The sequence below is a fragment of the Ranitomeya imitator genome, chromosome 1, assembly GCF_032444005.1.
Source record: "Ranitomeya imitator isolate aRanImi1 chromosome 1, aRanImi1.pri, whole genome shotgun sequence".
Taxonomy (NCBI): domain Eukaryota; kingdom Metazoa; phylum Chordata; class Amphibia; order Anura; family Dendrobatidae; genus Ranitomeya; species Ranitomeya imitator.
The window spans coordinates 829,164,281-829,190,116 of record NC_091282.1 but is presented as its reverse complement, the minus strand read 5'-3'; the positions used below and the strand labels follow the sequence as shown (position 1 = coordinate 829,190,116).

Here is a 25,836-nt window from a genome sequence, read left to right as displayed (position 1 = left end):
GGGTAAGCTTTGATAAAAACAAAAAGCACGTCAACGGTACCAGGGATTCCCAGACAGTCTCCCATGCTGGTACTTGCCCAGCCTCAAGCTGCTTAGCATTTGCGATCTGACGAGAGCAGGCACATTCAGCTTAGAGTGGCCATTGACAGATAGTGAGCAACTCTGCGGGCCTTTTCAAGAGGAATAGAATCGTAAGGGTAAGCTTTGATGAAAAAAAAAGAAACGTCAATGGCACCAGGGATTCCCAGCCAGTCTCCCATGCTGGTACTTGCCCAGCCTCAAGCTGCTTTGCATTTGCGATCTGACGAGGGCAGGCACATTCAGCTTAGAGTGGCCATTGACAGACAGTTAGCACCTGTGCGGGTCTTTTCAAGCGGAAAAAATCGTAAGTGTAAGCTTTGATAAAAACAAAACAATGTGGGAACCGTGCCAGGGATTCCCTGCCAGTCTACCAAGCTGATACTTGCCCAGCCTCAAGCTACTTTGCATTTGTGATCTGACGAAGGCAGGAACATTGAGCTTAGTGCGGCCATTGATGGATCGTTAGCAACTCCGCAAGTTTTTTCAAGAGGAAGAGAATCGTAATACAAAGCTTTGATGAAAACTAAAAAGCATGTCAACGGTACCAGGAATTCCCAGCCAGTCTCCCATGCTGGTACTTGCCCAGCCTCAAGTAGCTCAGCATTTGCGATCTGACGAGGGCAGGCCCATTCAGCATAAAGAAGTAATTGACAGATAGGTCTGTAGCACAAATTTGGGTCTTTTCAAGCGGCAAAAAATCGTAAGGGTAAGCTTTGATAAAAACAAAAAGCACGTTAACGGTACCAGGGATTCCCAGCCAGTCTCCCATGCTGGTACTTGCCCAGCCTCAAGCTGCTTTGCATTGGCGATCTGACGAGGGCAGGAACATTCAGCTTAGAGTGACCGTTGACAGATAGTTAGCACCAGTGCGGGTCTTTTCAAGCGGAAAAAAGTCGTAAGGGTAAGCTTTGATAAAAACAAAAAGCACGTCAACGGTACCAGGGATTCCCAGCCAGTCTCCCATGCTGGTACTTGCCCAGCCTCAAGCTGCTTTGCATTTGCGATCTGACGAGGGCAGGCACATTCAGCTTAGAGTGACCGTTGACAGATAGTTAGCACCAGTGCGGGTCTTTTCAAGCGGAAAAAAATCGTAAGGGTAAGCTTTGATAAAAACAAAAAGCACGTCAACGGTACCAGGGATTCCCAGCCAGTCTCCCATGCTGGTACTTGCCCAGCCTCAAGCTGCTTTGCATTTGCGATCTGACGAGGGCAGGCACATTCAGCTTAGAGTGACCGTTGACAGATAGTTAGCACCAGTGCGGGTCTTTTCAAGCGGAAAAAAATCGTAAGGGTAAGCTTTGATAAAAACAAAAAGCACGTCAACCGTACCAGGGATTCCCAGCCAGTCTCCCATGCTGGTACTTGCCCAGCCTCAAGCTGCTTTGCATTTGCGATCTGACGAGGGCAGGCACATTCAGCTTAGAGTGACCATTGACAGATCGTTAGCACCAGTGCGGGTCTTTTCAAGCGGAAAAAAATCGTAAGGGTAAGCTTTGATAAAAACAAAAAGCACGTCAGCGGTACCAGGGATTCCCAGCCAGTCTCCCATGCTGGTACTTGCCCAGCCTCAAGCTGCTTAGCATTAGCGATCTGACGAGAGCAGGCACATTCAGCTTAGAGTGGCCATTGACAGATAGTGATCAACTCTGCGGGCCTTTTCAAGAGGAATAGAATCGTAAGGGTAAGCTTTGATGAAAAAAAAAGAAACGTCAATGGCACCAGGGATTCCCAGCCAGTCTCCCATGCTGGTACTTGCCCAGCCTCAAGCTGCTTTGCATTTGCGATCTGACGAGGGCAGGCACATTCAGCTTAGAGTGGCCATTGACAGACAGTTAGCACCTGTGCGGGTCTTTTCAAGCGGAAAAAATCGTAAGTGTAAGCTTTGATAAAAACAAAACAATGTGGGAACCGTGCCAGGGATTCCCTGCCAGTCTACCAAGCTGATACTTGCCCAGCCTCAAGCTACTTTGCATTTGTGATCTGACGAAGGCAGGAACATTGAGCTTAGTGCGGCCATTGATGGATTGTTAGCAACTCCGCAAGTTTTTTCAAGAGGAAGAGAATCGTAATACAAAGCTTTGATGAAAACTAAAAAGCATGTCAACGGTACCAGGGATTCCCAGCCAGTCTCCCATGCTGGTACTTGCCCAGCCTCAAGCTGCTTTGCATTTGCGATCTGACGAGGGCAGGCACATTCAGCTTAGAGTGACCGTTGACAGATAGTTAGCACCAGTGCGGGTCTTTTCAAGCGGAAAAAAATCGTAAGGGTAAGCTTTGATAAAAACAAAAAGCACGTCAACGGTACCAGGGATTCCCAGCCAGTCTCCCATGCTGGTACTTGCCCAGCCTCAAGCTGCTTTGCATTCTGACGAGGGCAGGCACATTCAGCTTAGAGTGACCGTTGACAGATAGTTAGCACCAGTGCGGGTCTTTTCAAGCGGAAAAAAATCGTAAGGGTAAGCTTTGATAAAAACAAAAAGCACATCAACGGTACCAGGGATTCCCAGCCAGTCTCCCATGCTGGTACTTGCCCAGCCTCAAGCTGCTTTGCATTTGCGATCTGAAGAGGGCAGGCACATTCAGCTTAGAGTGACCGTTGACAGATAGTTAGCACCAGTGCGGGTCTTTTCAAGCGGAAAAAAATCGTAAGGGTAAGCTTTGATAAAAACAAAAAGCACGTCAACGGTACCAGGGATTCCCAGCCAGTCTCCCATGCTGGTACTTGCCCAGCCTCAAGCTGCTTTGCATTTGCGATCTGAAGAGGGCAGGCACATTCAGCTTAGAGTGACCGTTGACAGATAGTTAGCACCAGTGCGGGTCTTTTCAAGCGGAAAAAAATCGTAAGGGTAAGCTTTGATAAAAACAAAAAGCACGTCAACGGTACCAGGGATTCCCAGCCAGTCTCCCATGCTGGTACTTGCCCAGCCTCAAGCTGCTTAGCATTTGCGATCTGACGAGAGCAGGCACATTCAGCTTAGAGTGGCCATTGACAGATAGTGAGCAACTCTGCGGGCCTTTTCAAGAGGAATAGAATCGTAAGGGTAAGCTTTGATGAAAAAAAAAGAAACGTCAATGGCACCAGGGATTCCCAGCCAGTCTCCCATGCTGGTACTTGCCCAGCCTCAAGCTGCTTTGCATTTGCGATCTGACGAGGGCAGGCACATTCAGCTTAGAGTGACCATTGACAGATCATTAGCACCAGTGCGGGTCTTTTCAAGCGGAAAAAAATCGTAAGGGTAAGCTTTGATAAAAACAAAAAGCACGTCAGCGGTACCAGGGATTCCCAGCCAGTCTCCCATGCTGGTACTTGCCCAGCCTCAAGCTGCTTAGCATTTGCGATCTGACGAGAGCAGGCACATTCAGCTTAGAGTGGCCATTGACAGATAGTGAGCAACTCTGCGGGCCTTTTCAAGAGGAATAGAATCGTAAGGGTAAGCTTTGATGAAAAAAAAAGAAACGTCAATGGCACCAGGGATTCCCAGCCAGTCTCCCATGCTGGTACTTGCCCAGCCTCAAGCTGCTTTGCATTTGCGATCTGACGAGGGCAGGCACATTCAGCTTAGAGTGGCCATTGACAGACAGTTAGCACCTGTGCGGGTCTTTTCAAGCGGAAAAAATCGTAAGTGTAAGCTTTGATAAAAACAAAACAATGTGGGAACCGTGCCAGGGATTCCCTGCCAGTCTACCAAGCTGATACTTGCCCAGCCTCAAGCTACTTTGCATTTGTGATCTGACGAAGGCAGGAACATTGAGCTTAGTGCGGCCATTGATGGATTGTTAGCAACTCCGCAAGTTATTTCAAGAGGAAGAGAATCGTAATACAAAGCTTTGATGAAAACTAAGAAGCATGTCAACGGTACCAGGGATTCCCAGCCAGTCTCCCATGCTGGTACTTGCCCAGCCTCAAGCTGCTTTGCATTTGCGATCTGATGAGGGCAGGCACATTCAGCTTAGAGTGACCGTTGACAGATAGTTAGCCCCAGTGCGGGTCTTTTCAAGCGGAAAAAAATCGTAAGGGTAAGCTTTGATAAAAACAAAAAGCACGTCAACGGTACCAGGGATTCCCAGCCAGTCTCCCATGCTGGTACTTGCCCAGCCTCAAGCTGCTTTGCATTTGCGATCTGACGAGGGCAGGCACATTCAGCTTAGAGTGACCGTTGACAGATAGTTAGCACCAGTGCGGGTCTTTTCAAGCGGAAAAAAATCGTAAGGGTAAGCTTTGATAAAAACAAAAAGCACGTCAACGGTACCAGGGATTCCCAGCCAGTCTCCCATGCTGGTACTTGCCCAGCCTCAAGCTGCTTTGCATTTGCGATCTGAAGAGGGCAGGCACATTCAGCTTAGAGTGACCGTTGACAGATAGTTAGCACCAGTGCGGGTCTTTTCAAGCGGAAAAAAATCGTAAGGGTAAGCTTTGATAAAAACAAAAAGCATGTCAACGGTACCAGGGATTCCCAGCCAGTCTCCCATGCTGGTACTTGCCCAGCCTCAAGCTGCTTACCATTTGCAATCTGACGAGAGCAGGCACATTCAGCTTAGAGTGGCCATTGACAGATAGTGAGCAACTCTGCGGGCCTTTTCAAGAGGAATAGAATCGTAAGGGTAAGCTTTGATGAAAAAAGAAGAAACGTCAATGGCACCAGGGATTCCCAGCCAGTCTCCCATGCTGGTACTTGCCCAGCCTCAAGCTGCTTTGCATTTGCGATCTGACGAGGGCAGGCACATTCAGCTTAGAGTGGCCATTGACAGACAGTTAGCACCTGTGCGGGTCTTTTCAAGCGGAAAAAATCGTAAGTGTAAGCTTTGATAAAAACAAAACAATGTGGGAACCGTGCCAGGGATTCCCTGCCAGTCTACCAAGCTGATACTTGCCCAGCCTCAAGCTACTTTGCATTTGTGATCTGACGAAGGCAGGAACATTGAGCTTAGTGCGGCCATTGATGGATTGTTAGCAACTCCGCAAGTTTTTTCAAGAGGAAGAGAATCGTAATACAAAGCTTTGATGAAAACTTAAAGGCATGTCAACGGTACCAGGAATTCCCAGCCAGTCTCCCATGCTGGTACTTGCCCAGCCTCAAGTAGCTCAGCATTTGCGATCTGACGAGGGCAGGCCCATTCAGCATAAAGAAGTAATTGACAGATAGGTCTGTAGCACAAATTTGGGTCTTTTCAAGCGACAAAAAATCGTAAGGGTAAGCTTTGATAAAAAGTAAAAGCACGTTAACGGTACCAGGGATTCCCAGCCAGTCTCCCATGCTGGTACTTGCCCAGCCTCAAGCTGCTTTGCATTTGCGATCTGACGAGGGCAGGCACATTCAGCTTAGAGTGACCGTTGACAGATAGTTGGCACCAGTGCGGGTCTTTTCAAGCGGAAAAAAATCGTAAGGGTAAGCTTTGATAAAAACAAAAAGCACGTCAACGGTACCAGGGATTCCCAGCCAGTCTCCCATGCTGGTACTTGCCCAGCCTCAAGCTGCTTTGCAATCTGACGAGGGCAGGCACATTCAGCTTAGAGTGACCGTTGACACATAGTTAGCACCAGTGCGGGTCTTTTCAAGCGGAAAAAAATCGTAAGGGTAAGCTTTGATAAAAACAAAAAGCACGTCAACGGTACCAGGGATTCCCAGCCAGTCTCCCATGCTGGTACTTGCCCAGCCTCAAGCTGCTTTGCATTTGCGATCTGACGAGGGCAGGCACATTCAGCTTAGAGTGACCGTTGACAGATAGTTAGCACCAGTGCGGGTCTTTTCAAGCGGAAAAAAATCGTAAGGGTAAGCTTTGATAAAAACAAAAAGCACGTCAACGGTACCAGGGATTCCCAGCCAGTCTCCCATGCTGTTACTTGCCCAGCCTCAAGCTGCTTAGCATTTGCGATCTGACGAGAGCAGGCACATTCAGCTTAGAGTGGCCATTGACAGATAGTGAGCAACTCTGCGGGCCTTTTCAAGAGGAATAGAATCGTAAGGGTAAGCTTTGATGAAAAAAAAAGAAACGTCAATGGCACCAGGGATTCCCAGCCAGTCTCCCATGCTGGTACTTGCCCAGCCTCAAGCTGCTTTGCATTTGCGATCTGACGAGGGCAGGCACATTCAGCTTAGACTGGCCATTGACAGACAGTTAGCACCTGTGCGGGTCTTTTCAAGCGGAAAAAATCGTAAGTGTAAGCTTTGATAAAAACAAAACAATGTGGGAACCTTGCCAGGGATTCCCTGCCAGTCTACCAAGCTGATACTTGCCCAGCCTCAAGCTACTTTGCATTTGTGATCTGACGAAGGCAGGAACATTGAGCTTAGTGCGGCCATTGATGGATTGTTAGCAACTCCGCAAGTTTTTTCAAGAGGAAGAGAATCGTAATACAAAGCTTTGATGAAAACTAAAAAGCATGTCAACGGTACCAGGGATTCCCAGCCAGTCTCCCATGCTGGTACTTGCCCAGCCTCAAGCTGCTTTGCATTTGCGATCTGACGAGGGCAGGCACATTCAGCTTAGAGTGACCGTTGACAGATAGTTAGCACCAGTGCGGGTCTTTTCAAGCGGAAAAAAATCGTAAGGGTAAGCTTTGATAAAAACAAAAAGCACGTCAACGGTACCAGGGATTCCCAGCCAGTCTCCCATGCTGGTACTTGCCCAGCCTCAAGCTGCTTTGCATTTGCGATCTGACGAGGGCAGGCACATTCAGCTTAGAGTGACCGTTGACAGATAGTTAGCACCAGTGCGGGTCTTTTCAAGCGGAAAAAAATCGTAAGGGTAAGCTTTGATAAAAACAAAAAGCACGTCAACGGTACCAGGGATTCCCAGCCAGTCTCCCATGCTGGTACTTGCCCAGCCTCAAGCTGCTTTGCATTTGCGATCTGAAGAGGGCAGGCACATTCAGCTTAGAGTGACCGTTGACAGATAGTTAGCACCAGTGCGGGTCTTTTCAAGCGGAAAAAAATCGTAAGGGTAAGCTTTGATAAAAACAAAAAGCACGTCAACGGTACCAGGGATTCCCAGCCAGTCTCCCATGCTGGTACTTGCCCAGCCTCAAGCTGCTTAGCATTTGCGATCTGACGAAAGCAGGCACATTCAGCTTAGAGTGGCCATTGACAGATAGTGAGCAACTCTGCGGGCCTTTTCAAGAGGAATAGAATCGTAAGGGTAAGCTTTGATGAAAAAAAAAGAAACGTCAATGGCACCAGGGATTCCCAGCCAGTCTCCCATGCTGGTACTTGCCCAGCCTCAAGCTGCTTTGCATTTGCGATCTGACGAGGGCAGGCACATTCAGCTTAGAGTGGCCATTGACAGACAGTTAGCACCTGTGCGGGTCTTTTCAAGCGGAAAAAATCGTAAGTGTAAGCTTTGATAAAAACAAAACAATGTGGGAACCGTGCCAGGGATTCCCTGCCAGTCTACCAAGCTGATACTTGCCCAGCCTCAAGCTACTTTGCATTTGTGATCTGACGAAGGCAGGAACATTGAGCTTAGTGCGGCCATTGATGGATTGTTAGCAACTCCGCAAGTTTTTTCAAGAGGAAGAGAATCGTAATACAAAGCTTTGATGAAAACTAAAAAGCATGTCAACGGTACCAGGAATTCCCAGCCAGTCTCCCATGCTGGTACTTGCCCAGCCTCAAGTAGCTCAGCATTTGCGATCTGACGAGGGCAGGCCCATTCAGCATAAAGGAGTAATTGACAGATAGGTCTGTAGCACAAATTTGGGTCTTTTCAAGCGACAAAAAATCGTAAGGGTAAGCTTTGATAAAAACAAAAAGCACGTTAACGGTACCAGGGATTCCCAGCCAGTCTCCCATGCTGGTACTTGCCCAGCCTCAAGCTGCTTTGCATTTGCGATCTGACGAGGGCAGGCACATTCAGCTTAGAGTGACCGTTGACAGATAGTTAGCACCAGTGCGGGTCTTTTCAAGCGGAAAAAAATCGTAAGGGTAAGCTTTGATAAAAACAAAAAGCACGTCAACGGTACCAGGGATTCCCAGCCAGTCTCCCATGCTGGTACTTGCCCAGCCTCAAGCTGCTTTGCATTTGCGATCTGACGAGGGCAGGCACATTCAGCTTAGAGTGACCGTTGACAGATAGTTAGCACCAGTGCGGGTCTTTTCAAGCGGAAAAAAATCGTAAGGGTAAGCTTTGATAAAAACAAAAAGCACGTCAACGGTACCAGGAATTCCCAGCCAGTCTCCCATGCTGGTACTTGCCCAGCCTCAAGCTGCTTTGCATTTGCGATCTGACGAGGGCAGGCACATTCAGCTTAGAGTGACCGTTGACAGATAGTTAGCACCAGTGCGGGTCTTTTCAAGCGGAAAAAAATCGTAAGGGTAAGCTTTGATAAAAACAAAAAGCACGTCAACGGTACCAGGGATTCCCAGCCAGTCTCCCATGCTGGTACTTGCCCAGCCTCAAGCTGCTTTGCATTTGCGATCTGCCGAGGGCAGGCACATTCAGCTTAGAGTGACCATTGACAGATCGTTAGCACCAGTGCGGGTCTTTTCAAGCGGAAAAAAATCGTAAGTGTAAGCTTTGATAAAAACAAAAAGCACGTCAGCGGTACCAGGGATTCCCAGCCAGTCTCCCATGCTGGTACTTGCCCAGCCTCAAGCTGCTTAGCATTTGCGATCTGACAAGAGCAGGCACATTCAGCTTAGAGTGGCCATTGACAGATAGTGAGCAACTCTGCGGGCCTTTTCAAGAGGAATAGAATCGTAAGGGTAAGCTTTGATGAAAAAAAAAGAAACGTCAATGGCACCTGGGATTCCCAGCCAGTCTCCCATGCTGGTACTTGCCCAGCCTCAAGCTGCTTTGCATTTGCGATCTGACGAGGGCAGGCACATTCAGCTTAGAGTGGCCATTGACAGACAGTTAGCACCTGTGCGGGTCTTTTCAAGCGGAAAAAGTCGTAAGTGTAAGCTTTGATAAAAACAAAACAATGTGGGAACCGTGCCAGGGATTCCCTGCCAGTCTACCAAGCTGATACTTGCCCAGCCTCAAGCTACTTTGCATTTATGATCTAACGAAGGCAGGAACATTGAGCTTAGTGCGGCCATTGATGGATTGTTAGCAACTCCGCAAGTTTTTTCAAGAGGAAGAGAATCGTAATACAAAGCTTTGATGAAAACTAAAAAGCATGTCAACGGTACCAGGGATTCCCAGCCAGTCTCCCATGCTGGTACTTGCCCAGCCTCAAGCTGCTTTGCATTTGCGATCTGACGAGGGCAGGCACATTCAGCTTAGAGTGACCGTTGACAGATAGTTAGCACCAGTGCGGGTCTTTTCAAGCGGAAAAAAATCGTAAGGGTAAGCTTTGATAAAAACAAAAAGCACGTCAACAGTACCAGGGATTCCCAGCCAGTCTCCCATGCTGGTACTTGCCCAGCCTCAAGCTGCTTAGCATTTGCGATCTGACGAGAGCAGGCACATTCAGCTTAGAGTGGCCATTGACAGATAGTGAGCAACTCTGCGGGCCTTTTCAAGAGGAGTAGAATCGTAAGGGTAAGCTTTGATGAAAAAAAAAGAAACGTCAATGGCACCAGGGATTCCCAGCCAGTCTCCCATGCTGGTACTTGCCCAGCCTCAAGCTGCTTTGCATTTGCGATCTGACGAGGGCAGGCACATTCAGCTTAGAGTGACCGTTGACAGATAGTTAGCACCAGTGCGGGTCTTTTCAAGCGGAAAAAAATCGTAAGGGTAAGCTTTGATAAAAACAAAAAGCACGTCAACGGTACCAGGGATTCCCAGCCAGTCTCCCATGCTGGTACTTGCCCAACCTCAAGCTGTTTTGCATTTGCGATCTGAAGAGGGCAGGCACATTCAGCTTAGAGTGACCGTTGACAGATAGTTAGCACCAGTGCGGGTCTTTTCAAGCGGAAAAAAATCGTAAGGGTAAGCTTTGATAAAAACAAAAAGCACGTCAACGGTACCAGGGATTCCCAGCCAGTCTCCCATGCTGGTACTTGCCCAGCCTCAAGCTGCTTAGCATTTGCGATCTGACGAGAGCAGGCACATTCAGCTTAGAGTGGCCATTGACAGATAGTGAGCAACTCTGCGGGCCTTTTCAAGAGGAATAGAATCGTAAGGGTAAGCTTTGATGAAAAAAAAAGAAACGTCAATGGCACCAGGGATTCCCAGCCAGTCTCCCATGCTGGTACTTGCCCAGCCTCAAGCTGCTTTGCATTTGCGATCTGACGAGGGCAGGCACATTCAGCTTAGAGTGGCCATTGACAGACAGTTAGCACCTGTGCGGGTCTTTTCAAGCGGAAAAAATCGTAAGTGTAAGCTTTGATAAAAACAAAACAATGTGGGAACCGTGCCAGGGATTCCCTGCCAGTCTACCAAGCTGATACTTGCCCAGCCTCAAGCTACTTTGCATTTGTGATCTGACGAAGGCAGGAACATTGAGCTTAGTGCGGCCATTGATGGATTGTTAGCAACTCCGCAAGTTTTTTCAAGAGGAAGAGAATCGTAATACAAAGCTTTAATGAAAACTAAAAAGCATGTCAACGGTACCAGGAATTCCCAGCCAGTCTCCCATGCTGGTACTTGCCCAGCCTCAAGTAGCTCAGCATTTGCGATCTGACGAGGGCAGGCCCATTCAGCATAAAGAAGTAATTGACAGATAGGTCTGTAGCACAAATTTGGGTCTTTTCAAGCGACAAAAAATCGTAAGGATAAGCTTTGATAAAAACAAAAAGCACGTTAACGGTACCAGGGATTCCCAGCCAGTCTCCCATGCTGGTACTTGCCCAGCCTCAAGCTGCTTTGCATTCCGACGAGGGCAGGCACATTCAGCTTAGAGTGACCGTTGACAGATAGTTAGCACCAGTGCGGGTCTTTTCAAGCGGAAAAAAATCGTAAGGGTAAGCTTTGATAAAAACAAAAAGCACGTCAACGGTACCAGGGATTCCCAGCCAGTCTCCCATGCTGGTACTTGCCCAGCCTCAAGCTGCTTTGCATTTGCGATCTGACGAGGGCAGGCACATTCAGCTTAGAGTGACCGTTGACAGATAGCTAGCACCAGTGCGGGTCTTTTCAAGCGGAAAAAAATCGTAAGGGTAAGCTTTGATAAAAACAAAAAGAACGTCAGCGGTACCAGGGATTCCCAGCCAGTCTCCCATGCTGGTACTTGCCCAGCCTCAAGCTGCTTTGCATTTGCGATCTGACGAGGGCAGGCACATTCAGCTTAGAGTGACCGTTGACAGATAGTTAGCACCAGTGCGGGTCTTTTCAAGCGGAAAAAAATCGTAAGGGTAAGCTTTGATAAAAACAAAAAGCACGTCAACGGTACCAGGGATTCCCAGCCAGTCTCCCATGCTGGTACTTGCCCAGCCTCAAGCTGCTTTGCATTTGCGATCTGACGAGGGCAGGCACATTCAGCTTAGAGTGACCGTTGACAGATAGTTAGCACCAGTGCGGGTCTTTTCAAGCGGAAAAAAATCGTAAGGGTAAGCTTTGATAAAAACAAAAAGCACATCAACGGTACCAGGGATTCCCAGCCAGTCTCCCATGCTGGTACTTGCCCAGCCTCATGCTGCTTTGCATTTGCGATCTGAAGAGGGCAGGCACATTCAGCTTAGAGTGACCGTTGACAGATAGTTAGCACCAGTGCGGGTCTTTTCAAGCGGAAAAAAATCGTAAGGGTAAGCTTTGATAAAAACAAAAAGCACGTCAACGGTACCAGGGATTCCCAGCCAGTCTCCCATGCTGGTACTTGCCCAGCCTCAAGCTGCTTAGCATTTGCGATCTGACGAGAGCAGGCACATTCAGCTTAGAGTGGCCATTGACAGATAGTGAGCAACTCTGCGGGCCTTTTCAAGAGGAGTAGAATCGTAAGGGTAAGCTTTGATGAAAAAAAAAGAAACGTCAATGGCACCAGGGATTCCCAGCCAGTCTCCCATGCTGGTACTTGCCCAGCCTCAAGCTGCTTTGCATTTGCGATCTGGCGAGGGCAGGCACATTCAGCTTAGAGTGGCCATTGACAGACAGTTAGCACCTGTGCGGGTCTTTTCAAGCGGAAAAAATCGTAAGTGTAAGCTTTGATAAAAACAAAGCAATGTGGGAACCGTGCCAGGGATTCCCTGCCAGTCTACCAAGCTGATACTTGCCCAGCCTCAAGCTACATTGCATTTGTGATCTGACGAAGGCAGGAACATTGAGCTTAGTGCGGCCATTGATGGATTGTTAGCAACTCCGCAAGTTTTTTCAAGAGGAAGAGAATCGTAATACAAAGCTTTGATGAAAACTAAAAAGCATGTCAACGGTACCAGGAATTCCCAGCCAGTCTCCCATGCTGGTACTTGCCCAGCCTCAAGTAGCTCAGCATTTGCGATCTGACGAGGGCAGGCCCATTCAGCATAAAGAAGTAATTGACAGATAGGTCTGTAGCACAAATTTGGGTCTTTTCAAGCGACAAAAAATCGTAAGGGTAAGCTTTGATAAAAACAAAAAGCACGTTAACGGTACCAGGGATTCCCAGCCAGTCTCCCATGCTGGCACTTGCCCAGCCTCAAGCTGCTTTGCATTTGCGATCTGACGAGGGCAGGCACATTCAGCTTAGAGTGACCGTTGACAGATAGTTAGCACCAGTGCGGGTCTTTTCAAGCGGAAAAAAATCGTAAGGGTAAGCTTTGATAAAAACAAAAAGCACGTCAACGGTACCAGGGATTCCCAGCCAGTCTCCCATGCTGGTACTTGCCCAGCCTCAAGCTGCTTTGCATTTGCGATCTGACGAGGGCAGGCACATTCAGCTTAGAGTGACCGTTGACAGATAGTTAGCACCAGTGCGGGTCTTTTCAAGCGGAAAAAAATCGTAAGGGTAAGCTTTGATAAAAACAAAAAGCACGTCAACGGTACCAGGGATTCCCAGCCAGTCTCCCATGCTGGTACTTGCCCAGCCTCAAGCTGCTTTGCATTTGCGATCTGACGAGGGCAGGCACATTCAGCTTAGAGTGACCGTTGACAGATAGTTAGCACCAGTGCGGGTCTTTTCAAGCGGAAAAAAATCGTAAGGGTAAGCTTTGATAAAAACAAAAAGCACGTCAACGGTACCAGGGATTCCCAGCCAGTCTCCCATGCTGGTACTTGCCCAGCCTCAAGCTGCTTTGCATTTGCGATCTGACGAGGGCAGGCACATTCAGCTTAGAGTGACCATTGACAGATCGTTAGCACCAGTGCGGGTCTTTTCAAGCGGAAAAAAATCGTAAGGGTAAGCTTTGATAAAAACAAAAAGCACGTCAGCGGTACCAGGGATTCCCAGCCAGTGTCCCATGCTGGTACTTGCCCAGCCTCAAGCTGCTTAGCATTTGCGATCTGACGAGAGCAGGCACATTCAGCTTAGAGTGGCCATTGACAGATAGTGAGCAACTCTGCGGGCCTTTTCAAGAGGAATAGAATCGTAAGGGTAAGCTTTGATGAAAAAAAAAGAAACGTCAATGGCACCAGGGATTCCCAGCCAGTCTCCCATGCTGGTACTTGCCCAGCCTCAAGCTGCTTTGCATTTGCGATCTGACGAGGGCAGGCACATTCAGCTTAGAGTGGCCATTGACAGACAGTTAGCACCTGTGCGGGTCTTTTCAAGCGGAAAAAATCGTAAGTGTAAGCTTTGATAAAAACAAAACAATGTGGGAACCGTGCCAGGGATTCCCTGCCAGTCTACCAAGCTGATACTTGCCCAGCCTCAAGCTACTTTGCATTTGTGATCTGACGAAGGCAGGAACATTGAGCTTAGTGCGGCCAATGATGGATTGTTAGCAACTCCGCAAGTTTTTTCAAGAGGAAGAGAATCGTAATACAAAGCTTTGATGAAAACTAAAAAGCATGTCAACGGTACCAGGGATTCCCAGCCAGTCTCCCATGCTGGTACTTGCCCAGCCTCAAGCTGCTTTGCATTTGCGATCTGACGAGGGTAGGCACATTCAGCTTAGAGTGACCGTTGACAGATAGTTAGCACCAGTGCGGGTCTTTTCAAGCGGAAAAAAATCGTAAGGGTAAGCTTTGATAAAAACAAAAAGCACATCAACGGTACCAGGGATTCCCAGCCAGTCTCCCATGCTGGTACTTGCCCAGCCTCAAGCTGCTTTGCATTTGCGATCTGACGAGGGCAGGCACATTCAGCTTAGAGTGACCATTGACAGATAGTTAGCACCAGTGCGGGTCTTTTCAAGCGGAAAAAAATCGTAAGGGTAAGCTTTGATAAAAACAAAAAGCACGTCAACGGTACCAGGGATTCCCAGCCAGTCTCCCATGCTGGTACTTGCCCAGCCTCAAGCTGCTTTGCATTTGCGATCTGAAGAGGGCAGGCACATTCAGCTTAGAGTGACCGTTGACAGATAGTTAGCACCAGTGCGGGTCTTTTCAAGCGGAAAAAAATCGTAAGGGTAAGCTTTGATAAAAACAAAAAGCACGTCAACGGTACCAGGGATTCCCAGCCAGTCTCCCATGCTGGTACTTGCCCAGCCTCAAGCTGCTTAGCATTTGCGATCTGACGAGAGCAGGCACATTCAGCTTAGAGTGGCCATTGACAGATAGTGAGCAACTCTGCGGGCCTTTTCAAGAGGAGTAGAATCGTAAGGGTAAGCTTTGATGAAAAAAAAGAAACGTCAATGGCACCAGGGATTCCCAGCCAGTCTCCCATGCTGGTACTTGCCCAGCCTCAAGCTGCTTTGCATTTGCGATCTGGCGAGGGCAGGCACATTCAGCTTAGAGTGGCCATTGACAGACAGTTAGCACCTGTGCGGGTCTTTTCAAGCGGAAAAAATCGTAAGTGTAAGCTTTGATAAAAACAAAGCAATGTGGGAACCGTGCCAGGGATTCCCTGCCAGTCTACCAAGCTGATACTTGCCCAGCCTCAAGCTACTTTGCATTTGTGATCTGACGAAGGCAGGAACATTGAGCTTAGTGCGGCCATTGATGGATTGTTAGCAACTCCGCAAGTTTTTTCAAGAGGAAGAGAATCGTAATACAAAGCTTTGATGAAAACTAAAAAGCATGTCAACTGTACCAGGAATTCCCAGCCAGTCTCCCATGCTGGTACTTGCCCAGCCTCAAGTAGCTCAGCATTTGCGATCTGACGAGGGCAGGCCCATTCAGCATAAAGAAGTAATTGACAGATAGGTCTGTAGCACAAATTTGGGTCTTTTCAAGCGACAAAAAATCGTAAGGGTAAGCTTTGATAAAAACAAAAAGCACGTTAACGGTACCAGGGATTCCCAGCCAGTCTCCCATGCTGGTACTTGCCCAGCCTCAAGCTGCTTTGCATTTGCGATCTGACGAGGGCAGGCACATTCAGCTTAGAGTGACCGTTGACAGATAGTTAGCACCAGTGCGGGTCTTTTCAAGCGGAAAAAAATCGTAAGGGTAAGCTTTGATAAAAACAAAAAGCACGTCAACGGTACCAGGGATTCCCAGCCAGTCTCCAATGCTGGTACTTGCCCAGCCTCAAGCTGCTTTGCAATCTGACGAGGGCAGGCACATTCAGCTTAGAGTGACCGTTGACAGATAGTTAGCAACAGTGCGGGTCTTTTCAAGCGGAAAAAAATCGTAAGGGTAAGCTTTGATAAAAACAAAAAGCACGTCAACGGTACCAGGGATTCCCAGCCAGTCTCCCATGCTGGTACTTGCCCAGCCTCAAGCTGCTTTGCATTTGCGATCTGACGAGGGCAGGCACATTCAGCTTAGAGTGACCATTGACAGATCGTTAGCACCAGTGCGGGTCTTTTCAAGCGGAAAAAAATCGTAAGGGTAAGCTTTGATAAAAACAAAAAGCACGTCAGCGGTACCAGGGATTCCCAGCCAGTGTCCCATGCTGGTACTTGCCCAGCCTCAAGCTGCTTAGCATTTGCGATCTGACGAGAGCAGGCACATTCAGCTTAGAGTGGCCATTGACAGATAGTGAGCAACTCTGCGGGCCTTTTCAAGAGGAATAGAATCGTAAGGGTAAGCTTTGATGAAAAAAAAAGAAACGTCAATGGCACCAGGGATTCCCAGCCAGTCTCCCATGCTGGTACTTGCCCAGCTTCAAGCTGCTTTGCATTTGCGATCTGACGAGGGCAGGCACATTCAGCTTAGAGTGGCCATTGACAGACAGTTAGCACCTGTGCGGGTCTTTTCAAGCGGAAAAAATCGTAAGTGTAAGCTTTGATAAAAACAAAACAATGTGGGAACCGTGCCAGGGATTCCCTGCCAGTCTACCAAGCTGATACTTGCCCAGCCTCAAGCTACTTTGCATTTGTGATCTGACGAAGGCAGGAACATTGAGCTTAGTGCGGCCATTGATGGATTGTTAGCAACTCCGCAAGTTTTTTCAAGAGGAAGAGAATCGTAATACAAAGCTTTGATGAAAACTAAAAAGCATGTCAACGGTACCAGGGATTCCCAGCCAGTCTCCCATGCTGGTACTTGCCCAGCCTCAAGCTGCTTTGCATTTGCGATCTGACGAGGGCAGGCACATTCAGCTTAGAGTGACCGTTGACAGATAGTTAGCACCAGTGCGGGTCTTTTCAAGCGGAAAAAAATCGTAAGGGTAAGCTTTGATAAAAACAAAAAGCACGTCAACGGTACCAGGGATTCCCAGCCAGTCTCCCATGCTGGTACTTGCCCAGCCTCAAGCTGCTTTGCATTTGCGATCTGACGAGGGCAGGCACATTCAGCTTAGAGTGACCGTTAACAGATAGTTAGCACCAGTGCGGGTCTTTTCAAGCGGAAAAAAATCGTAAGGGTAAGCTTTGATAAAAACAAAAAGCACGTCAACGGTACCAGGGATTCCCAGCCAGTCTCCCATGCTGGTACTTGCCCAGCCTCAAGCTGCTTTGCATTTGCGATCTGAAGAGGGCAGGCACATTCAGCTTAGAGTGACCGTTGACAGATAGTTAGCACCAGTGCGGGTCTTTTCAAGCGGAAAAAAATCTTAAGGGTAAGCTTTGATAAAAACAAAAAGCACGTCAACGGTACCAGGGATTCCCAGCCAGTCTCCCATGCTGGTACTTGCCCAGCCTCAAGCTGCTTAGCATTTGCGATCTGACAAGAGCAGGCACATTCAGCTTAGAGTGGCCATTGACAGATAGTGAGCAACTCTGCGGGCCTTTTCAAGAGGAATAGAATCGTAAGGGTAAGCTTTGATGAAAAAAAAAGAAACGTCAATGGCACCAGGGATTCCCAGCCAGTCTCCCATGCTGGTACTTGCCCAGCCTCAAGCTGCTTTGCATTTGCGATCTGACGAGGGCAGGCACACTCAGCTTAGAGTGGCCATTGACAGACAGTTAGCACCTGTGCGGGTCTTTTCAAGCGGAAAAAATCGTAAGTGTAAGCTTTGATAAAAACAAAACAATGTGGGAACCGTGCCAGGGATTCCCTGCCAGTCTACCAAGCTGATACTTGCCCAGCCTCAAGCTACTTTGCATTTGTGATCTGACGAAGGCAGGAACATTGAGCTTAGTGCGGCCATTGATGGATTGTTAGCAACTCCGCAAGTTTTTTCAAGAGGAAGAGAATCGTAATACAAAGCTTTGATGAAAACTAAAAAGCATGTCAACGGTACCAGGAATTCCCAGCCAGTCTCCCATGCTGGTACTTGCCCAGCCTCAAGTAGCTCAGCATTTGCGATCTGACGAGGGCAGGCCCATTCAGCATAAAGAAGTAATTGACAGATAGGTCTGTAGCACAAATTTGGGTCTTTTCAAGCGGCAAAAAATCGTAAGGGTAAGCTTTGATAAAAACAAAAAGCACGTTAACGGTACCAGGGATTCCCAGCCAGTCTCCCATGCTGGTACTTGCCCAGCCTCAAGCTGCTTTGCATTTGCGATCTGACGAGGGCAGGCACATTCAGCTTAGAGTGACCGTTGACAGATAGTTAGCACCAGTGCGGGTCTTTTCAAGCGGAAAAAAATCGTAAGGGTAAACTTTGATAAAAACAAAAAGCACGTCAACGGTACCAGGGATTCCCAGCCAGTCTCCCATGCTGGTACTTGCCCAGCCTCAAGCTGCTTTGCATTTGCGATCTGACGAGGGCAGGCACATTCAGCTTAGAGTGACCGTTGACAGATAGTTAGCACCAGTGCGGGTCTTTTCAAGCGGAAAAAACTCGTAAGGGTAAGCTTTGATAAAAACAAAAAGCACGTCAACGGTACCAGGGATTCCCAGCCAGTCTCCCATGCTGGTACTTGCCCAGCCTCAAGCTGCTTTGCATTTGCGATCTGACGAGGGCAGGCACATTCAGCTTAGAGTGACCGTTGACAGATAGTTAGCACCAGTGCGGGTCTTTTCAAGCGGAAAAAAATCGTAAGGGTAAGCTTTGATAAAAACAAAAAGCACGTCAACGGTACCAGGGATTCCCAGCCAGTCTCCCATGCTGGTACTTGCCCAGCCTCAAGCTGCTTTGCATTTGCGATCTGACGAGGGAAGGCACATTCAGCTTAGAGTGACCATTGACAGATCGTTAGCACCAGTGCGGGTCTTTTCAAGCGGAAAAAAATCGTAAGGGTAAGCTTTGATAAAAACAAAAAGCACGTCAGCGGTACCAGGGATTCCCAGCCAGTCTCCCATGCTGGTACTTGCCCAGCCTCAAGCTGCTTAGCATTTGCGATCTGACGAGAGCAGGCACATTCAGCTTAGAGTGACCGTTGACAGATAGTTAGCACCAGTGCGGGTCTTTTCAAGCGGAAAAAAATCGTAAGGGTAAGCTTTGATAAAAACAAAAAGCACGTCAACGGTACCAGGGATTCCCAGCCAGTCTCCCATGCTGGTACTTGCCCAGCCTCAAGCTGCTTAGCATTTGCGATCTGACGAGAGCGGGCACATTCAGCTTAGAGTGGCCATTGACAGATAGTGAGCAACTCTGCGGGCCTTTTCAAGAGGAATAGAATCGTAAGGGTAAGCTTTGATGAAAAAAAAAGAAACGTCAATGGCACCAAGGATTCCCAGCCAGTCTCCCATGCTGGTACTTGCCCAGCCTCAAGCTGCTTTGCATTTGCGATCTGACGAGGGCAGGCACATTCAGCTTAGAGTGGCCATTGACAGACAGTTAGCACCTGTGCGGGTCTTTTCAAGCGGAAAAAAATCGTAAGTGTAAGCTTTGATAAAAACAAAACAATGTGGGAACCGTGCCAGGGATTCCCTGCCAGTCTACCAAGCTGATACTTGCCCAGCCTCAAGCTACTTTGCATTTGTGATCTGACGAAGGCAGGAACATTGAGCTTAGTGCGGCCATTGATGGATTGTTAGCAACTCCGCAAGCTTTTTCAAGAGGAAGAGAATCGTAATACAAAGCTTTGATGAAAACTAAAAAGCATGTCAACGGTACCAGGGATTCCCAGTCAGTCTCCCATGCTGGTACTTGCCCAGCCTCAAGCTGCTTTGCATTAGCGATCTGACGAGGGCAGGCACATTCAGCTTAGAGTGACCGTTGACAGATAGTTAGCACCAGTGCGGGTCTTTTCAAGCGGAAAAAATCATAAGTGTAAGCTTTGATAAAAACAAAACAATGTGGGAACCGTGCCAGGGATTCCCTGCCAGTCTACCAAGCTGATACTTGCCCAGCCTCAAGCTACTTTGCATTTGTGATCTGACGAAGGCAGGAACATTGAGCTTAGTGCGGCCATTGATGGATTGTTAGCAACTCCGCAAGTTTTTTCAAGAGGAAGAGAATCGTAATACAAAGCTTTGATGAAAACTAAAAAGCATGTCAACGGTACCAGGAATTCCCAGCCAGTCTCCCATGCTGGTACTTGCCCAGCCTCAAGTAGCTCAGCATTTGCGATCTGACGAGGGCAGGCCCATTCAGCATAAAGAAGTAATTGACAGATAGGTCTGTAGCACAAATTTGGGTCTTTTCAAGCGGCAAAAAATCGTAAGGGTAAGCTTTGATAAAAACAAAAAGCACGTTAACGGTACCAGGGATTCCCAGCCAGTCTCCCATGCTGGTACTTGCCCAGCCTCAAGCTGCTTTGCATTTGCGATCTGACGAGGGCAGGCACATTCAGCTTAGAGTGACCGTTGACAGATAGTTAGCACCAGTGCGGGTCTTTTCAAGCGGAAAAAAATCGTAAGGGTAAGCTTTGATAAAAACAAAAAGCACGTCAACGGTACCAGGGATCCCCAGCCAGTCTCCCATGCTGGTACTTGCCCAGCCTCAAGCTGCTTTGCATTTGCGATCTGACGAGGGCAGGCACATTCAGCTTAGAGTGACCATTGACAGATCGTTAGCACCAGTGCGGGTCTTTTCAAGCGGAAAAAAATCGTAAGGGTAAGCTTTGATCAAAACAAAAAGCACGTCAGCGGTACCAGGGATTCCCAGCCAGTCTCCCATGCTGGTACTTGCCCAGCCTCAAGCTGCTTAGCATTTGCGATCTGACGAGAGCAGGCACATTCAGCTTAGAGTGGCCATTGACAGATAGTGAGCAACTCTGCGGGCCTTTTCAAGAGGAATAGAATCGTAAGGGTAAGCTTTGATGAAAAAAAAAGAAACGTCAATGGCACCAGGGATTCCCAGCCAGTCTCCCATGCTGGTACTTGCCCAGCCTCAAGCTGCTTTGCATTTGCGATCTGACGAGGGCAGGCACATTCAGCTTAGAGTGGCCATTGACAGACAGTTAGCACCTGTGCGGGTCTTTTCAAGCGGAAAAAATCGTAAGTGTAAGCTTTGATAAAAACAAAACAATGTGGGAACCGTGCCAGGGATTCCCTGCCAGTCTACCAAGCTGATACTTGCCCAGCCTCAAGCTACTTTGCATTTGTGATCTGACGAAGGCAGGAACATTGAGCTTAGTGCGGCCATTGATGGATTGTTAGCAACTCCGCAAGTTTTTTCAAGAGGAAGAGAATCGTAATACAAAGCTTTGATGAGAACTAAAAAGCATGTCAACGGTACCAGGGATTCCCAGCCAGTCTCCCATGCTGGTACTTGCCCAGCCTCAAACTGCTTTGCATTTGCGATCTGACGAGGGCAGGCACATTCAGCTTAGAGTGACCGTTGACAGATAGTTAGCACCAGTGCGGGTCTTTTCAAGCGGAAAAAAATCGTAAGGGTAAGCTTTGATAAAAACAAAAAGCACGCCAACGGTACCAGGGATTCCCAGCCAGTCTCCCATGCTGGTACTTGCCCAGCCTCAAGCTGCTTTGCATTTGCAATCTGACGAGGGCAGGCACATTCAGCTTAGAGTGACCGTTGACAGATAGTTAGCACCAGTGCGGGTCTTTTCAAGCGGAAAAAAATCGTAAGGGTAAGCTTTGATAAAAACAAAAAGCACGTCAACGGTACCAGGGATTCCCAGCCAGTCTCCCATGCTGGTACTTGCCCAGCCTCAAGCTGCTTTGCATTTGCGATCTGAAGAGGGCAGGCACATTCAGCTTAGAGTGACCGTTGACAGATAGTTAGCACCAGTGCGGGTCTTTTCAAGCGGAAAAAAATCGTAAGGGTAAGCTTTGATAAAAACAAAAAGCACGTCAACGGTACCAGGGATTCCCAGCCAGTCTCCCATGCTGGTACTTGCCCAGCCTCAAGCTGCTTAGCATTTGCGATCTGACGAGAGCAGGCACATTCAGCTTAGAGTGGCCATTGACAGATAGTGAGCAACTCTGCGGGCCTTTTCAAGAGGAATAGAATCGTAACGGTAAGCTTTGATGAAAAAAAAAGAAACGTCAATGGCACCAGGGATTCCCAGCCAGTCTCCCATGCTGGTACTTGCCCAGCCTCAAGCTGCTTTGCATTTGCGATCTGACGAGGGCAGGCACATTCAGCTTAGAGTGGCCATTGACAGACAGTTAGCACCTGTGCGGGTCTTTTCAAGCGGAAAAAATCGTAAGTGTAAGCTTTGATAAAAACAAAACAATGTGGGAACCGTGCCAGGGATTCCCTGCCAGTCTACCAAGCTGATACTTGCCCAGCCTCAAGCTACTTTGCATTTGTGATCTGACGAAGGCAGGAACATTGAGCTTAGTGCGGCCATTGATGGATTGTTAGCAACTCCGCAAGTTTTTTCAAGAGGAAGAGAATCGTAATACAAAGCTTTGATGAAAACTAAAAAGCATGTCAACGGTACCAGGAATTCCCAGCCAGTCTCCCATGCTGGTACTTGCCCAGCCTCAAGTAGCTCAGCATTTGCGATCTGACGAGGGCAGGCCCATTCAGCATAAAGAAGTAATTGACAGATAGGTCTGTAGCACAAGTTTGGGTCTTTTCAAGCGGCAAAAAATCGTAAGGGTAAGCTTTGATAAAAACAAAAAGCACGTTAACGGTACCAGGGATTCCCAGCCAGTCTCCCATGCTGGTACTTGCCCAGCCTCAAGCTGCTTTGCATTTGCGATCTGACGAGGGCAGGCACATTCAGCTTAGAGTGACCGTTGACAGATAGTTAGCACCAGTGCAGGTCTTTTCAAGCGGAAAAAATCGTAAGGGTAAGCTTTGATAAAAACAAAAAGCACGTCAACGGTACCAGGGATTCCCAGCCAGTCTCCCATGCTGGTACTTGCCCAGCCTCAAGCTGCTTTGCATTTGCGATCTGACGAGGGCAGGCACATTCAGCTTAGAGTGACCATTGACAGATCGTTAGCACCAGTGCGGGTCTTTTCAAGCGGAAAAAAATCGTAAGGGTAAGCTTTGATAAAAACAAAAAGCACGTCAGCGGTACCAGGGATTCCCAGCCAGTCTCCCATGCTGGTACTTGCCCAGCCTCAAGCTGCTTTGCATTTGCGATCTGACGAGGGCAGGCACATTCAGCTTAGAGTGACCGTTGACAGATAGTTAGCACCAGTGCGGGTCTTTTCAAGCGGAAAAAAATCGTAAGGGTAAGCTTTGATAAAAACAAAAAGCACGTCAACGGTACCAGGGATTCCCAGCCAGTCTCCCATGCTGGTACTTGCCCAGCCTCAAGCTGCTTTGCATTTGCGATCTGACGAGGGCAGGCACATTCAGCTTAGAGTGACCATTGACAGATCGTTAGCACCAGTGCGGGTCTTTTCAAGCAGAAAAAAATCGTAAGGGTAAGCTTTGATAAAAACAAAAAGCACGTCAGCGGTACCAGGGATTCCCAGCCAGTCTCCCATGCTGGTACTTGCCCAGCCTCAAGCTGCTTAGCATTTGCGATCTGACGAGAGCAGGCACATTCAGCTTAGAGTGGCCATTGACAGATAGTGAGCAACTCTGCGGGCCTTTTCAAGAGGAATAGAATCGTAAGGGTAAGCTTTGATGAAAAAAAAAGAAACGTCAATGGCACCAGGGATTCCCAGCCAGTCTCCCATGCTGGTACTTGCCCAGCCTCAAGCTGCTTTGCATTTGCGATCTGACGAGGGCAGGCACATTCAGCTTAGAGTGGCCATTGACAGACAGTTAGCACCTGTGCGGGTCTTTTCAAGCGGAAAAAATCGTAAGTGTAAGCTTTGATAAAAACAAAACAATGTGGGAACCGTGCCAGGGATTCCCTGCCAGTCTACCAAGCTGATACTTGCCCAGCCTCAATCTACTTTGCATTTGTGATCTGACGAAGGCAGGAACCTTGAGCTTAGTGCGGCCATTGATGGATTGTTAGCAACTCCGCAAGTTTTTTCAAGAGGAAGAGAATCGTAATACAAAGCTTTGATGAAAACTAAAAAGCATGTCAACGGTACCAGGGATTCCCAGCCAGTCTCCCATGCTGGTACTTGCCCAGCCTCAAGCTGCTTTGCATTTGCGATCTGACGAGGGCAGGCACATTCAGCTTAGAGTGACCGTTGACAGATAGTTAGCACCAGTGCGGGTCTTTTCAAGCGGAAAAAAATCGTAAGGGTAAGCTTTGATAAAAACAAAAAGCACGTCAACGGTACCAGGGATTCCCAGCCAGTCTCCCATGCTGGTACTTGCCCATGTCAACGGTACCAGGGATTCCCAGCCAGTCTCCCATGCTGGTACTTGCCCAGCCTCAAGCTGCTTTGCATTTGCGATCTGACGAGGGCAGGCACATTCAGCTTAGAGTGACCGTTGACAGATAGTTAGCACCAGTGCGGGTCTTTTCAAGCGGAAAAAAATCGTAAGGGTAAGCTTTGATAAAAACAAAAAGCACGTCAACGGTACCAGGGATTCCCAGCCAGTCTCCCATGCTGGTACTTGCCCAGCCTCAAGCTGCTTTGCATTTGCGATCTGAAGAGGGCAGGCACATTCAGCTTAGAGTGACCGTTGACAGGTAATTAGCACCAGTGCGGGTCTTTTCAAGCGGAAAAAAATCGTAAGGGTAAGCTTTGATAAAAACAAAAAGCACGTCAACGGTACCAGGGATTCCCAGCCAGTCTCCCATGCTGGTACTTGCCCAGCCTCAAGCTGCTTAGCATTTGCGATCTGACGAGAGCAGGCACATTCAGCTTAGAGTGGCCATTGACAGATAGTGAGCAACTCTGCGGGCCTTTTCAAGAGGAATAGAATCGTAAGGGTAAGCTTTGATGAAAAAAAAAGAAACGTCAATGGCACCAGGGATTCCCAGCCAGTCTCCCATGCTGGTACTTGCCCAGCCTCAAGCTGCTTTGCATTTGCGATCTGACGAGGGCAGGCACATTCAGCTTAGAGTGGCCATTGACAGACAGTTAGCACCTGTGCGGGTCTTTTCAAGCGGAAAAAATCGTAAGTGTAAGCTTTGATAAAAACAAAACAATGTGGGAACCGTGCCAGGGATTCCCTGCCAGTCTACCAAGCTGATACTTGCCCAGCCTCAAGCTACTTTGCATTTGTGATCTGACGAAGGCAGGAACATTGAGCTTAGTGCGGCCATTGATGGATTGTTAGCAACTCCGCAAGTTTTTTCAAGAGGAAGAGAATCGTAATACAAAGCTTTGATGAAAACTAAAAAGCATGTCAACGGTACCAGGAATTCCCAGCCAGTCTCCCATGCTGGTACTTGCCCAGCCTCAAGTAGCTCAGCATTTGCGATCTGACGAGGGCAGGCCCATTCAGCATAAAGAAGTAATTGACAGATAGGTCTGTAGCACAAATTTGGGTCTTTTCAAGCGGCAAAAAATCGTAAGGGTAAGCTTTGCTAAAAACAAAAAGCACGTTAACGGTACCAGGGATTCCCAGCCAGTCTCCCATGCTGGTACTTGCCCAGCCTCAAGCTGCTTTGCATTTGCGATCTGACGAGGGCAGGCACATTCAGCTTAGAGTGACCGTTGACAGATAGTTAGCACCAGTGCGGGTCTTTTCAAGCGGAAAAAAATCGTAAGGGTAAGCTTTGATAAAAACAAAAAGCACGTCAACGGTACCAGGGATTCCCAGCCAGTCTCCCATGCTGGTACTTGCCCAGCCTCAAGCTGCTTTGCATTTGCGATCTGACGAGGGCAGGCACATTCAGCTTAGAGTGACCGTTGACAGATAGTTAGCACCAGTGCGGGTCTTTTCAAGCGGAAAAAAATCATAAGGGTAAGCTTTGATAAAAACAAAAAGCACGTCAACGGTACCAGGGATTCCCAGCCAGTCTCCCATGCTGGTACTTGCCCAGCCTCAAGCTGCTTTGCATTTGCGATCTGACGAGGGCAGGCACATTCAGCTTAGAGTGACCGTTGACAGATAGTTAGCACCAGTGCGGGTCTTTTCAAGCGGAAAAAAATCGTAAGGGTAAGCTTTGATAAAAACAAAAAGCACGTCAACGGTACCAGGGATTCCCAGCCAGTCTCCCATGCTGGTACTTGCCCAGCCTCAAGCTGCTTTGCATTTGCGATCTGACGAGGGCAGGCACATTCAGCTTAGAGTGACCATTGACAGATCGTTAGCACCAGTGCGGGTCTTTTCAAGCAGAAAAAAATCGTAAGGGTAAGCTT

At 48.2% G+C, this 25,836-nt stretch overlaps 66 pseudogenes; all 66 read right to left on the bottom strand.

The window, feature by feature from the left end:
* Positions 1 to 28: 28 nt before the first annotated feature.
* On the bottom strand, positions 29 to 147 carry LOC138658820 (5S ribosomal RNA; annotated as a pseudogene).
* Positions 148 to 223: 76 nt separating this feature from the next.
* LOC138658851 (5S ribosomal RNA) lies at positions 224 to 342 on the bottom strand (annotated as a pseudogene).
* A 666-nt stretch (positions 343 to 1,008) lies between these two features.
* Positions 1,009 to 1,127, bottom strand: LOC138658438 (5S ribosomal RNA; annotated as a pseudogene).
* A 76-nt stretch (positions 1,128 to 1,203) lies between these two features.
* On the bottom strand, positions 1,204 to 1,322 carry LOC138658436 (5S ribosomal RNA; annotated as a pseudogene).
* Positions 1,323 to 1,788: 466 nt separating this feature from the next.
* LOC138658850 (5S ribosomal RNA) lies at positions 1,789 to 1,907 on the bottom strand (annotated as a pseudogene).
* A 272-nt stretch (positions 1,908 to 2,179) lies between these two features.
* LOC138659770 (5S ribosomal RNA) lies at positions 2,180 to 2,298 on the bottom strand (annotated as a pseudogene).
* A 460-nt stretch (positions 2,299 to 2,758) lies between these two features.
* LOC138659405 (5S ribosomal RNA) lies at positions 2,759 to 2,877 on the bottom strand (annotated as a pseudogene).
* A 76-nt stretch (positions 2,878 to 2,953) lies between these two features.
* On the bottom strand, positions 2,954 to 3,072 carry LOC138658601 (5S ribosomal RNA; annotated as a pseudogene).
* Positions 3,073 to 3,148: 76 nt separating this feature from the next.
* Positions 3,149 to 3,267, bottom strand: LOC138659560 (5S ribosomal RNA; annotated as a pseudogene).
* Positions 3,268 to 3,343: 76 nt separating this feature from the next.
* Positions 3,344 to 3,462, bottom strand: LOC138659087 (5S ribosomal RNA; annotated as a pseudogene).
* Positions 3,463 to 3,538: 76 nt separating this feature from the next.
* Positions 3,539 to 3,657, bottom strand: LOC138658848 (5S ribosomal RNA; annotated as a pseudogene).
* A 272-nt stretch (positions 3,658 to 3,929) lies between these two features.
* On the bottom strand, positions 3,930 to 4,048 carry LOC138659687 (5S ribosomal RNA; annotated as a pseudogene).
* A 76-nt stretch (positions 4,049 to 4,124) lies between these two features.
* On the bottom strand, positions 4,125 to 4,243 carry LOC138658435 (5S ribosomal RNA; annotated as a pseudogene).
* Positions 4,244 to 4,319: 76 nt separating this feature from the next.
* On the bottom strand, positions 4,320 to 4,438 carry LOC138659404 (5S ribosomal RNA; annotated as a pseudogene).
* Positions 4,439 to 4,709: 271 nt separating this feature from the next.
* On the bottom strand, positions 4,710 to 4,828 carry LOC138658847 (5S ribosomal RNA; annotated as a pseudogene).
* Positions 4,829 to 5,683: 855 nt separating this feature from the next.
* LOC138658434 (5S ribosomal RNA) lies at positions 5,684 to 5,802 on the bottom strand (annotated as a pseudogene).
* A 76-nt stretch (positions 5,803 to 5,878) lies between these two features.
* On the bottom strand, positions 5,879 to 5,997 carry LOC138659642 (5S ribosomal RNA; annotated as a pseudogene).
* Positions 5,998 to 6,073: 76 nt separating this feature from the next.
* Positions 6,074 to 6,192, bottom strand: LOC138659209 (5S ribosomal RNA; annotated as a pseudogene).
* Positions 6,193 to 6,464: 272 nt separating this feature from the next.
* On the bottom strand, positions 6,465 to 6,583 carry LOC138659768 (5S ribosomal RNA; annotated as a pseudogene).
* Positions 6,584 to 6,659: 76 nt separating this feature from the next.
* On the bottom strand, positions 6,660 to 6,778 carry LOC138658433 (5S ribosomal RNA; annotated as a pseudogene).
* Positions 6,779 to 6,854: 76 nt separating this feature from the next.
* Positions 6,855 to 6,973, bottom strand: LOC138659403 (5S ribosomal RNA; annotated as a pseudogene).
* A 76-nt stretch (positions 6,974 to 7,049) lies between these two features.
* LOC138659930 (5S ribosomal RNA) lies at positions 7,050 to 7,168 on the bottom strand (annotated as a pseudogene).
* A 76-nt stretch (positions 7,169 to 7,244) lies between these two features.
* LOC138658846 (5S ribosomal RNA) lies at positions 7,245 to 7,363 on the bottom strand (annotated as a pseudogene).
* A 666-nt stretch (positions 7,364 to 8,029) lies between these two features.
* Positions 8,030 to 8,148, bottom strand: LOC138658432 (5S ribosomal RNA; annotated as a pseudogene).
* Positions 8,149 to 8,224: 76 nt separating this feature from the next.
* Positions 8,225 to 8,343, bottom strand: LOC138659906 (5S ribosomal RNA; annotated as a pseudogene).
* Positions 8,344 to 8,809: 466 nt separating this feature from the next.
* LOC138658762 (5S ribosomal RNA) lies at positions 8,810 to 8,928 on the bottom strand (annotated as a pseudogene).
* Positions 8,929 to 9,200: 272 nt separating this feature from the next.
* Positions 9,201 to 9,319, bottom strand: LOC138659767 (5S ribosomal RNA; annotated as a pseudogene).
* Positions 9,320 to 9,395: 76 nt separating this feature from the next.
* LOC138659680 (5S ribosomal RNA) lies at positions 9,396 to 9,514 on the bottom strand (annotated as a pseudogene).
* A 466-nt stretch (positions 9,515 to 9,980) lies between these two features.
* On the bottom strand, positions 9,981 to 10,099 carry LOC138658590 (5S ribosomal RNA; annotated as a pseudogene).
* A 76-nt stretch (positions 10,100 to 10,175) lies between these two features.
* LOC138658845 (5S ribosomal RNA) lies at positions 10,176 to 10,294 on the bottom strand (annotated as a pseudogene).
* A 660-nt stretch (positions 10,295 to 10,954) lies between these two features.
* On the bottom strand, positions 10,955 to 11,073 carry LOC138658431 (5S ribosomal RNA; annotated as a pseudogene).
* A 271-nt stretch (positions 11,074 to 11,344) lies between these two features.
* LOC138658430 (5S ribosomal RNA) lies at positions 11,345 to 11,463 on the bottom strand (annotated as a pseudogene).
* A 271-nt stretch (positions 11,464 to 11,734) lies between these two features.
* Positions 11,735 to 11,853, bottom strand: LOC138658578 (5S ribosomal RNA; annotated as a pseudogene).
* An 861-nt stretch (positions 11,854 to 12,714) lies between these two features.
* Positions 12,715 to 12,833, bottom strand: LOC138658429 (5S ribosomal RNA; annotated as a pseudogene).
* A 76-nt stretch (positions 12,834 to 12,909) lies between these two features.
* Positions 12,910 to 13,028, bottom strand: LOC138658428 (5S ribosomal RNA; annotated as a pseudogene).
* A 76-nt stretch (positions 13,029 to 13,104) lies between these two features.
* LOC138659298 (5S ribosomal RNA) lies at positions 13,105 to 13,223 on the bottom strand (annotated as a pseudogene).
* Positions 13,224 to 13,494: 271 nt separating this feature from the next.
* LOC138658844 (5S ribosomal RNA) lies at positions 13,495 to 13,613 on the bottom strand (annotated as a pseudogene).
* A 662-nt stretch (positions 13,614 to 14,275) lies between these two features.
* Positions 14,276 to 14,394, bottom strand: LOC138659402 (5S ribosomal RNA; annotated as a pseudogene).
* A 76-nt stretch (positions 14,395 to 14,470) lies between these two features.
* On the bottom strand, positions 14,471 to 14,589 carry LOC138658566 (5S ribosomal RNA; annotated as a pseudogene).
* Positions 14,590 to 15,638: 1,049 nt separating this feature from the next.
* Positions 15,639 to 15,757, bottom strand: LOC138659297 (5S ribosomal RNA; annotated as a pseudogene).
* Positions 15,758 to 16,419: 662 nt separating this feature from the next.
* LOC138659766 (5S ribosomal RNA) lies at positions 16,420 to 16,538 on the bottom strand (annotated as a pseudogene).
* A 76-nt stretch (positions 16,539 to 16,614) lies between these two features.
* On the bottom strand, positions 16,615 to 16,733 carry LOC138659515 (5S ribosomal RNA; annotated as a pseudogene).
* A 76-nt stretch (positions 16,734 to 16,809) lies between these two features.
* Positions 16,810 to 16,928, bottom strand: LOC138659400 (5S ribosomal RNA; annotated as a pseudogene).
* A 76-nt stretch (positions 16,929 to 17,004) lies between these two features.
* Positions 17,005 to 17,123, bottom strand: LOC138659168 (5S ribosomal RNA; annotated as a pseudogene).
* An 861-nt stretch (positions 17,124 to 17,984) lies between these two features.
* Positions 17,985 to 18,103, bottom strand: LOC138658427 (5S ribosomal RNA; annotated as a pseudogene).
* A 76-nt stretch (positions 18,104 to 18,179) lies between these two features.
* On the bottom strand, positions 18,180 to 18,298 carry LOC138658425 (5S ribosomal RNA; annotated as a pseudogene).
* Positions 18,299 to 18,569: 271 nt separating this feature from the next.
* Positions 18,570 to 18,688, bottom strand: LOC138659679 (5S ribosomal RNA; annotated as a pseudogene).
* Positions 18,689 to 18,764: 76 nt separating this feature from the next.
* On the bottom strand, positions 18,765 to 18,883 carry LOC138659027 (5S ribosomal RNA; annotated as a pseudogene).
* Positions 18,884 to 19,351: 468 nt separating this feature from the next.
* On the bottom strand, positions 19,352 to 19,470 carry LOC138659654 (5S ribosomal RNA; annotated as a pseudogene).
* An 861-nt stretch (positions 19,471 to 20,331) lies between these two features.
* Positions 20,332 to 20,450, bottom strand: LOC138659086 (5S ribosomal RNA; annotated as a pseudogene).
* A 76-nt stretch (positions 20,451 to 20,526) lies between these two features.
* Positions 20,527 to 20,645, bottom strand: LOC138658843 (5S ribosomal RNA; annotated as a pseudogene).
* A 272-nt stretch (positions 20,646 to 20,917) lies between these two features.
* LOC138659180 (5S ribosomal RNA) lies at positions 20,918 to 21,036 on the bottom strand (annotated as a pseudogene).
* A 271-nt stretch (positions 21,037 to 21,307) lies between these two features.
* Positions 21,308 to 21,426, bottom strand: LOC138659399 (5S ribosomal RNA; annotated as a pseudogene).
* Positions 21,427 to 21,502: 76 nt separating this feature from the next.
* On the bottom strand, positions 21,503 to 21,621 carry LOC138658554 (5S ribosomal RNA; annotated as a pseudogene).
* A 76-nt stretch (positions 21,622 to 21,697) lies between these two features.
* On the bottom strand, positions 21,698 to 21,816 carry LOC138658842 (5S ribosomal RNA; annotated as a pseudogene).
* A 665-nt stretch (positions 21,817 to 22,481) lies between these two features.
* On the bottom strand, positions 22,482 to 22,600 carry LOC138659296 (5S ribosomal RNA; annotated as a pseudogene).
* A 271-nt stretch (positions 22,601 to 22,871) lies between these two features.
* Positions 22,872 to 22,990, bottom strand: LOC138659295 (5S ribosomal RNA; annotated as a pseudogene).
* Positions 22,991 to 23,066: 76 nt separating this feature from the next.
* LOC138659084 (5S ribosomal RNA) lies at positions 23,067 to 23,185 on the bottom strand (annotated as a pseudogene).
* A 76-nt stretch (positions 23,186 to 23,261) lies between these two features.
* LOC138658841 (5S ribosomal RNA) lies at positions 23,262 to 23,380 on the bottom strand (annotated as a pseudogene).
* Positions 23,381 to 23,652: 272 nt separating this feature from the next.
* LOC138659765 (5S ribosomal RNA) lies at positions 23,653 to 23,771 on the bottom strand (annotated as a pseudogene).
* A 128-nt stretch (positions 23,772 to 23,899) lies between these two features.
* Positions 23,900 to 24,018, bottom strand: LOC138659764 (5S ribosomal RNA; annotated as a pseudogene).
* A 76-nt stretch (positions 24,019 to 24,094) lies between these two features.
* Positions 24,095 to 24,213, bottom strand: LOC138659398 (5S ribosomal RNA; annotated as a pseudogene).
* A 76-nt stretch (positions 24,214 to 24,289) lies between these two features.
* On the bottom strand, positions 24,290 to 24,408 carry LOC138658542 (5S ribosomal RNA; annotated as a pseudogene).
* Positions 24,409 to 25,269: 861 nt separating this feature from the next.
* On the bottom strand, positions 25,270 to 25,388 carry LOC138658424 (5S ribosomal RNA; annotated as a pseudogene).
* A 76-nt stretch (positions 25,389 to 25,464) lies between these two features.
* LOC138658422 (5S ribosomal RNA) lies at positions 25,465 to 25,583 on the bottom strand (annotated as a pseudogene).
* A 76-nt stretch (positions 25,584 to 25,659) lies between these two features.
* LOC138659294 (5S ribosomal RNA) lies at positions 25,660 to 25,778 on the bottom strand (annotated as a pseudogene).
* Between the last annotated feature and the right edge of the window lie 58 nt (positions 25,779 to 25,836).